This window comes from Arctopsyche grandis, chromosome 6 (assembly GCF_051622035.1).
Source record: "Arctopsyche grandis isolate Sample6627 chromosome 6, ASM5162203v2, whole genome shotgun sequence".
Taxonomy (NCBI): Eukaryota; Metazoa; Arthropoda; class Insecta; order Trichoptera; family Hydropsychidae; genus Arctopsyche; species Arctopsyche grandis.
In genome coordinates, this window is record NC_135360.1 from 33,163,243 (window position 1) to 33,174,430 (window position 11,188).

Consider the following 11,188-nt stretch of genomic DNA (forward strand, 5'->3'; position numbering starts at 1 on the left):
AACTATCACTGTTTGATCTGTGTACATATATTAAGCTTGTATTGGTTAGAAAGTTTGTTTTGGAGAAATAAACAATGAAATTTGAGGTTATGGGTAGCTGTTGAACTAATTGTATGTGATATATGTATGTATGTAAGCTTATTGTAAAAAACTAAATGTATGTAAGCTTATTGTAAATCATATTAACAATTGGATACAACATAACTTCTTATAGAATACTTATCTCGCAGATAAAACTCACTGAAGAGATATACTTTCATTAGTGAAATGTCAGATCTGACATATTTGGCCAAAAATCAATATTTTATTTTATTTTATTTTATTTTATTGTCACAAATCAATACACACTCGCCATTACAGATTTGCTCCAATGCGACGGGTGTACGTTAATGAAATACATAAACAATCAGAAATCAGAAATACAGTAATACATACATATACAATCAGAATATATAGAATATAACAATAATGAAATACATAAACAAATCAGAAATAATAATCATAGTGACATCTATGGATTTCAGATTACTGTGTATAATTAATACAAATTATACACAGCCAGATTTTTGTTAATACCAATTTTCAGGAACCGTTTCAGCAATGATCAGATAAAATTGGCAAACTCTGATAGAGAAACGATCGATTTGGAGTCACAAAACCCCCAAATCTAACCAGCAGTGGCGAGGACACGAACCTATGACCTCAGTGATGCTAAATATATACGCTATCACTAAGCCAAACTGCTGGCTATATATATCGTGTATTACATTACATGAAGCTAGACGCCAAATTTGAAATATATATATATATATATACATATGAGAGTTAAAACTATAAATATTTATATATTAGAGATAACGAGAACATATGTATAGAGCAAATTTTATAAAATATAGAGTGAATTATAGGCGTTTAAACAATTAAAATCTGATATGGCCATATCACGGCGAAAAGGTTGAAGATTTTAGTAGCTTGCCGTCACCGTCATAGACGTCACCGTACCCAAAATTGTGGATATTTGATACGCATTGGTATCACGCAACGTAATGGCAGACGATACATTAACGTATATTGATGACCAAAATGAGCAATATGGCAAAGTATGAAAACGATCGGATAAGAGATAAGAGATATAAAAAATGACCACTAACACAAAAACCATGTGTAAAAATTGGCAAACTCTGATAGGAAACGATCGACCTGGAGTCACAAACCAAGATCTGGCCAACAGTATTGCAAAAATTAGCACGGGATCGAACCCGGTAGCCTCTCGGTCCTAAACATAAACGCAACCACCATGTTAACTGCTAGCTAATGTCCATATACATATGTTGTTTTGTTTTCTATGTCCTGTTATATTCTAAAAACTCTAAAAGTTCTTAGTTATAAAAATAATCTTACCAAATGTGGCACATACACATGACGTAATTTAAATACATTTTTAATAAAAGAGGATAGTAAGAAAATGAGAGCATAGAGACAAACACAGCTTTAAAGCCAATGCTTCCGATACTGACAGCCTTTAAATTTTAATTAATACGAAAATAATCCAAAAATCAATAAATCCGTAATCGAGCCAATATATTACACGAATCTAAAAAAAAAACCGACGATATTTCAATCGGCTTGCAATTTACGGTCTCATAAAAAACATCTACGTATACATTTCCGCGTATTATTTATTGATTATCCTTTGAAGCGTAAAAAAAAACGAAGATTATATAAAATTAATAGGTTCATTATTTCATATTTATTTATAATATAATAGTTTTAGCCAAGAAAATACATTAAACGTGTCAAAAAAAAATCACATTAGTTCCGCTCCAAATAAGCACAAACTCAATATGGCTCGTAATGAAGCAGCATCCGTATTATATTATTGCTTTTTTTTAGACTAGCATTATATTATCGTTTAACCGGAATATGTTACTACACAAATATACACATAAATACATATATAAGTGCGTGTATGTGTTCATCTTTAGTAACGATCGATCCTCACTTGCGGTTAACAGAAGGGGAACAAAAAAAAAAAACAGAAACTTTTTACAGCTTCTCATTTCTACGTGAAAATGTGGAAAACTCTTACAAAGTATACGCATACGGAGAAATACGATTTCAAATATCGTTTTGCTAAAGTTTTTCACGAGTTTTCCAAAGGCCTCTACACTGCTGACTCGTAAATTTTCACGTTTTCACTTCGACCGTGTGTAATTCCATACCTGCTTCATACGTGCTGAATAATATATTAATATTTCAATCATGATATTATATATTATATATATTTTCATTTAACGCAATACGCGGAATACCTCGTATGAATAATTCCTAACTAAAATTTCAAAATAGAATCGTAGCCACGTTATAATATATAATAATATAATTTTTGAAATTGTTATTTTACTCGTATTATTGTAAATTTACCGAACGATTTTATTCAAATAACCCATTCTACCCCTTTCTGCAACAAACATGGTGTAGATGTCGACTTTGAAAAAACTAGAGGTATAATAATACTGAGCAACAAAAAAAAATACCAGGGCGGATATTAATCAAGCCTAACTAAGTTTGACCCACTGAATTCGAGTAGGACAATGATTTTGACAATGTTGTTTTATGGGATAATTCAAGAGCGAGATGATGTATAGAGAGCGCATCACTCCATCTCACTCGCTCACGCTAACTTTCAAGCAACTAGTGCATTGCCTAGAAAATTTCATATTGTAATTTCAAATTATTTACTGCTCGACGTAGTACGTTCAGACAAAATTAAAAAAAATATTGAAATTGAAAACCAACCCTTATAAATATGGTTTTACGGAAAAAAAGTGTGTATGTATTCATTTATTTAAATATTAGCGACAATGACATTACAGAATACTCTAACGCATCACTATAACCAAACATATATATATATATATATATATATATATATATATATATATATATATATATATATATATATATATATATATATATATAAGCATAATACAAATACTACATATTGTATAAAAAAATTAGCGAGACATCTACATATGTTAAAGATAATATATTTTTGAAATCATATTCAAATAGTGGTGACACAGTGGGTAGGATGGTTTTCGCCAATTTGATGGAGGAACCGCTTCAACAATGAAATCAGATAAATTAGCAAACTCTGATCCAGCCATCATTATTAAAAATTATACTCAGAATAAATTCTAATCAATCGCAGCTAGCTTTTGGGATCGAACCCGGCGAACTCTCGGCGCTAAGTATCAATACAACCACTGAGCCACGCTGCTGGCTGTATGTTGTTAAGCGAGCTAATCTTGTATATAAATATATACATATGTATATATTTTATTTTTATTTTTATTTTATTTTACATATGTATATACCAGGAAGGCCTTACGGGTAAACCCCAATGCGCCTTCCTGGCCAATTACAAATTTACAAATTACAATTCAGCTTTTTTTTTATATAAATCACTGATTTACGAGACACTGTAAAACTCGTAAATCAATGAGACATCTATTAATTTGTACACAAACTTATTTATTGTACATTAATTAATAACAAATTATAGGTGACATATCGTATAGGAGGGATAATTTTTAGCCATTTTTTTTTCCGGGAACCGTTTCAACAATGAAATCAGAGAAAATTGGCAAACTCTGATAGGAAACGATCAACCTGAAGTCACAAATTCAGGTCTAACCAACAGCATACTCTGAAAAATCCATTTTCATTCGAGGCTCGGGCCCAGGGATCGAACCCGCCGCCTCTCAACGCTAAGCAGAAGCTTAACGACCGAGCTATGCTGCTGGCTGTATGTTTATATGTATTGTATAAACATACATATTTATATGTGTATATCTATATATATTATATATATATATATATATATATATATATATATATATATATATATATATATATATATATATATTTCAATCGCGCCAGCTCACGGGATCAAAGCAACCACCGAGCCATGTTTCTGGCTAAATAAATGTACTTTTAAAATTCGGTACATAAATAATTATAACAAAAAATCACAATCAATAGAAAAAACATAAACTGCAAAATCCAAAATCCATACTAAAATAATTGATAAACGCTTATACGTATGTACATATCTTTTAAACAAGAGCAAGCCAAAAAAAGTTATTTTCATATTCACATTCAATGGGTCAAACAAGATTGATTAGTCTTCACTCCAGTACGTAAAAAATGTGATTTTTTTTCCCTCCAGTGTTATCAGAGCCGAAGTGGATCCAACAGTTGTAATTAAACGTAAAACTAAAGACTTAAGATTTCTTGTGGGTATTCGCGATGAAAATTGCTCAAAACAGACAACATTCTAGAAAATGGCAAAACGCTGACGATGATTTCCATATTGAAAACGTATCATAAACACGACGTTTAAAGATCAAGGTCGAAGCTATAAACTCTCAACACTGTTGTAGGGTGAGGCCGTCGTAGAAAAAGGCAGAGAAAGAGAGAGAGCAGAGTCGCTCGTTATTTTTGTATTATTTATCTGCCGTGAAAAGCAGACGGGAACGCCTCATCGAGTCGCGTCCGGAAAAACGCCCGGTTTTTCCGGACGCGTATCGCCCCCGTTGTGGATGATGCACTCGACCGGAAAAGGAAACGCACGCTCGGAAAACTTCCAACGGGTGAAAGATATACACTCACTGGTACTGGAACTACGCGACTCGCACTCGACAAATACATACCTGAGCACACTCCAGAATATCACTCTGACATACATAAATATACTAAAACTAGTGAATAGCCCGATGAAACATCATCGCATGGGTATAAAATATTAATAAAAAAAAATCCGGAGCCGGAACCGTTATTTTCGTAGACTCTCATAGATAGTTTTCAATTCTTTATTTGTAATATGTTTCAATTCTTAAAGTAAACGTTAACAAAATGTTAATAAAAGTTAACGAAATGTAAAATTTTCCGATTATACACAAACGGTCATTGACCTCGTAGCGTTGAATATTATTATTACACATAACAAATTAAGTACATATTCATATGATGTGTATTTACAACACATATCCTGGGCGAGGATATGGCGTGCGGAGCGGGCCCGTGAGCACATCGCGTTTGGAATCAGAGGTCCGAGGCTCGATTCCCGGCGCCCGCCCGTATTTTCGTAAAATCAATTTTTTTCAAATTTCGTTAAAATATAAATTAATTTCAACAATTTCAATTAAAAATATATATTTAATTGTTTTATATGAAAAGAAAAAAAAATGGTTCAAAACCTCGCTAAATAAAATTATCATAATTACGTATTTTTATATGGCGAGAAGGAATATTTCAATTAATGTTTAAAAAAAAAAAGGGCAAAATCAAGAAGCGGCTTTGGTGTCGTGGTTGAGACCGTGAAACTCAATTAGACCTATATGAGGCTTTTTGAGATCGCAGGTTCGACTCGCAGCAAAGTCGTCTCGTTGAAAAATGAATTTGTCGATTTTTATCGATTCATTCATTATGTTCGGCGAGCGTCAGGACACACACACACAGATTACCGTCTTTATATATATGATTTGCAGTAAGCTCGTCATACGACGGCTGATGTTCAATCACTTTCCTCGAAAAGGATCAAATATTCAAAGTTTTCCTCTATTTTTTTTTTTAATAAAGATCGATTAAAAAATGTTTTAGCTTCAACCTTTGTACATACATACATATAATAGAATAACCGACTAAAATATTAGCATATGTGCATGCATACATAAAATATGTCAATTAGCTGCCGCGTGACCGCGAATTTCGACACGTTAAGGTTAATACGGTCGTCGCGTCGTGTCGTGTTCAGCAAAATCCTGGAAATTCGCCGTCGTCAGGATCATCGGGGGTTTTCCATAATCAGCTCGGGCCTCCTTAAATATCAGCATCCGGTTTAATTTGCATTAATCCAATCGCTGCGGCTAACCGCAACGCGCCAACTTTAATTTTCGCTACGCGCCTTACTTGACGTACTTATACTACGTTAATGATTCGAAAATCGCTTTCGAATATCCAATCAATTCAAAAATATATAACTCTACTTTTGAATTCCTTTTTAATTACGGCATTTAATAAAAAAAAACATATTGAGTTTATTTAATAGTTATTAACTAACTAGTGGTTTTACCCGGCTTTGCTCGGTATTTATAACATCTTTTATCTTTATCTTTTTCTTTTTTTTATAATCTTTGTAAAAATCTGTTATTGGACTCGGATGCTACATATATTATATATTTACTATTATATATTTACTGTTTTTTATACATATCTATGTACATCCTGTTGTCTGTTGATTTTTCAATAAATAAAATTAAATTAAATTAAAAAAAACCGCTTAAACATGACTAATCTAATAGTAAACATTAATTTGTTTTCTATTAAATTGATTTGAATCGAAAAAATATTTATTGACGGCCAATCAGAAATAACACACACACACACACACACACACACACACACACACACACACACACACACACACACACACACACACACACACACACAACGAATAGTTTTTTTTTATATGTTACAGTGAAAGCTTATTTCAAGTGAAAATATATTTTCACTACTGAAAATATATTTTCAGTACTTAAAATATATTTTCACTACTGAAAATATATTTTCACCAATTCAAGCAGTGAAAATGTATCAAACAATGAATTTACAACGTTTAACTCTATAATTTTAGCCCTAACAACCCAATCTTAAATGAATAGGGCCAACCCTTACTTAACGTAACCTATTCTAACCCTTAAATAATACCAAACTTAACTTAAATTAATAAAACCAACCCTGAACAAGTAACTGATCATGATTTCACTGAAACGTCAGTGAACATATATTTCACTTGAAATATAATTTCACTGTGACATATGTATGAGAAATCCTGATCCGGAACTGAAAAAGGAATCGGGATCCGGAACTGAAACAGGAATCCAGATCCGGAACTGAGTAAGGAATCAGAATCCGAAACTGAAAAATAATCGGGAACTGTAAATGAAAAAATAATCCGGAACTGGATCAGAATAAAAAATCCGGAACAGGAAATAAAAAAAGAATCCGGATCCAGAACTGTAACAGGAATCCAGAATCCGGAACTGAAAAAGGATTCGGAATCGAAAGCGGAATCTATATCGTCCTCATAGAAAGTTTGATTTGTTTTCGATGCTCCCAACAAACCTTTAAACTTTACAAAGTCTCTTTTGAAATTGCATATATATTAGATTATAGGCTCTACGAAATATTATATCATGTGGTGCATTCAAATTTATATTCATACGAAAAAATCGAAAAATGTTTTACTAATAAAATCTATGAAAAAAGCATACTAACTCACTATGGGTCATAAACACATGCGGTGTTTTTAATAAAACTTCATTCAAAGCCCGTCAACGCAGCATGTGTGTGTGTTTTAAATCATTCAAACTTCATACAAAAAAAATATTATTTAATATATTTAATTTAGAGCTTCCATTCATAAATATCACACCTGCCTGTTTCAATCCAATGCATCGATTAATAAATGGTTAAAGCTCGACTTTTTTTCCAATGAATTTATCGATAATATTCATAAAAGATTTCAAATCCAGAACCATTTTAACAAGCAGCGTGGACTAGTAGTTAGCATATACATATGCTATCAAACATAGTGGTCACGGGTTCGAGTCCCACTGGTTGATGCTGGCCAGACCTTGGATAATGTTTTTCCCATTTGATTTTCATTGAAACGGTTCCAAAAAATTGTCAACCCATTCTTCCCAATTTTTGAGTTTTCAGCATTTCGGATAAAAAAAATGCTGCAAATTTATCCATAAATGTCATGTAAATTTCGAGTTTTCGGCATTTAGAATTTCGCTGATTCGTAAAAAATGCTGCAAATTTGTCCATAAATGTTTTGCAAATTTTGAGCTTTTCGGCATCTTTAAATTCATATTTAAAAAAATGCTCCCGAAATGTAAGTTTATTCAAAAATTTATCAACGGATGTCTCTATAATAATTATTGTATGTAAGTTAAAATTATTTAAAAATTTGTATTTCAATGTTTGGAATTAGCCAGAAGGCGCATTGGGGATTACCTGATAGGCCTTCTTGGTATAAAGCTACCATTTTTACCTTTACTTATATATAGAAAGTTTTCTATTTTTATTATTGTTAATTATTAGAGAGAAAGAAAGTCTAAGTTATAGAAATCTTAAACACATTAATTGCAATTATATTTCACTATCGACTCGGGACACAATTGAAACCTCTATCAGGGGCCAAACCTCACAAAATAGCAAAAATTCAAAGCGATCGGAAGTGTTATAGGAAGAGAACACTTATTGTTTCACAAGTAAAACTAAGAAAAACCTTAAAAAATCACGCCCACGTTAATACAAGAGCCATGTAGTAACATAATCTAACTTCTAGACGAGTAGACATGAGTCTGGACGTGTCGAAACTGTCCGAACGTATCGAGATAATAGCATCGTAGTCAAGGGCTGCAATACATACAACATTTCAACACAAGTAATTGGAACTAAACAAAAATTGAATTGAAAGAAAAATTTAAAGATTGATAATAGGTTTTTTTTGTGGAAGCGTCTGTACCAAATCTAAAATAAATAAATATAGATAATTGGACGATTCAAATAAATTTAACTAAATGAAACCTTACATTAATATTTTATTTCATGTACAGTAACCTATTCTTCTATCGCCTTCACTCTTCTCTGATTTCCGTGACTTCATTATCATCGCTCTTCTTTGCCCAATCATATTTTTCCGATGTTTTCGTTTTTTGAAGTAACTCTTTTTCCCCTTTTATATAATTATAGAATTCAATGCATGACATTTTATAATTTAAAGTACATTGAATTATGCTTTTTACTGTGTCAATAGAAAGCGAATTGCGCTCATCTGTCTATTGATTTTTAATTAATGACAACACACGTTCAACATGTGCATTGTGCGGTGGGATGGCGAACAAGTATTGGCACATTTTCAGTAGATTAGCTTTTCTTTCTGTCTCTTCAGTTTTTTTGAAATAGTATAACCATTTATCATGCACATCTTTCGTTTTCCATTCTTCGGCTTTTTTATTTTCGATAAATGACATATACTTTACTTCCTCATAGATTGAATCCGTGAACAATATTCCCATTTCACTTAAATAAGCAATAGTTTTTTCAACATGTTCCCATTCGGGTACTTCATGGAGAAGCATCCATGAAAAAACATCATATTTCGCCAGTGGAACTGACCACTTTGCCAAATAATTAATTCTAACGTTGTAAAAATTCTCTACATCTTTTTCAAATGCTGCTACTTGTGTCGTCGTAATGTCCATGTGTTTTTTCAGTTTATTGTATGCCTGGGTTGCTTGAATACCTAGATATTTACTATTCTATTTACTATGTATTGAAAAACGTACATCAAAATATCAGTCCTCTTCGATCAGAAACAAACAGAACAAACGGATATTATCAGCAGACAGTAAACGAACTGCGCGCGCTTCGTACTTGTCAGTGTCATTGTCGGTGTTGCCAGCTGGCAAAATTGGGCAGTGGGCATCCGCCGCTCTCGTTGTCGGTGTTGCCAATATGCGCGCGCGTATCCATATTAGATATTATGTGGGTACAATTTTTGACGTGTAAACGTCTTTCCTTTTTGGACCACAGTATAGAGAGTGCATCCTGAGATTTCTTGGTTCAAAAGGTCTTGTTCGATAGATATTAAAAAATAATTGAATAATTTTTTTAAATGTCTAAATTTTGAAATTGACGGGGACAAATGACTCTCGAACTGGGACACCGGGACACAGACCTCGAAACTGGGACATGTCCCTGTCAACGGGAACGTATGGCAGCCCTATCGTAGTCCAGTTTTTTTTTTCACCCAAAAAATATTTACGTATATTACATAAATTAGATCAAATAAATTTACCAAGCAAAACTTGATTTCCCATATATTTTATTTTAAACAGATAATAAGGCAAAAATTTCAGTACAATTATATGGCAATTCATATGTACATATGTTTATATGTATGTACTTTTAAAACTCACCAATTACATGTAGTCTCCTTGGCAAAAGTATTTCTTCGATATTGATTCCACGAAAATTAAACAACACTGATTATATGAAGACCATAAATTGATTTTAAAATATCTTTCCATTAGAAACAAATGAATTTAAATTGGAGTACAAAAAAAAATGGCGTCAGCCATTATAGAAAACTATGACGCGCTAGAACAAACACTAGAATCACTTTGAATCGAAATTGTATCCAATCGTATGTGGTGAAAATCAAATCTGATGATTTATCCGATTCGAAATCCCCGGATGCTGCGTTTGAAGAACAGATTCGCCGAAGATAATGTTTTCGACATGTGAAATTAGCATCGAGATTAATTTCCGCCACAATCTCTCGGTTCATTCGCGACCGGTTTGAGAGAATTGATTGTTATTATATAATAATCATCACATTTGACGATGATTCGAAACGTCGAAAACGGGCACACGATTCAACACTATGATGTAGACTGAATTCGAATAAAATAAATCAATCGAAGAATTAAATTAAAATTTTGAATTTTGTTTTCATGTATTCGGTTTTTAAATGCTTTTTATTATTACTAAATTATGTTCACAATTCATCTTATATCTATTTTAACCTTTGAAGGACGGAGCGTCGAGATCGAACGAGTGTCCCGAACCGGGGTCGAGTAAGACCCCAGTATTTTTTTAATCAAAATACAGCTTTTCTTAATACAAATGGGTTCAATATATATCTAATTAATCATTTTATACATCAACATAAAAAAGTTTTAGTCCTATAGCAATATTTTTGACTATTTTTGTATTAAAAAATAACACGCAAACGCACAACAGGCGACTGCATGACTCAATAGCCACGTGCCAAAAGCGACGAAAACAATAGCTTACGAAAATATAGCTGTCTCATTCTCTCGCATTGATTCATCGATCAAAAAGAATATGCAAGCGAACAGTCAAATACATGACTTATCGCTACCGCCTTTAAATTATACTTTGGAACGTAGAAATGTATAAATGTATTTTTTTACAATGTACCCCTTTTCTAAATCATACAAAATCTATTAAAATAAATTTATTGCAGTTCATTCTAGGAATACAAGAAATATAGCTTTGAAAACCACATAGTTATTACGAAAAA

The 11,188-nt window shown here is 32.4% G+C and overlaps 1 protein-coding gene across 1 annotated transcript in view; it reads right to left on the reverse strand.

Moving 5' to 3' along the window:
• The window catches only part of LOC143912683 (uncharacterized), a 282,155-nt gene that overhangs the window by 190,383 nt on the left and 80,584 nt on the right, over window positions 1-11,188 (reverse strand). The window lies entirely within an intron of this gene.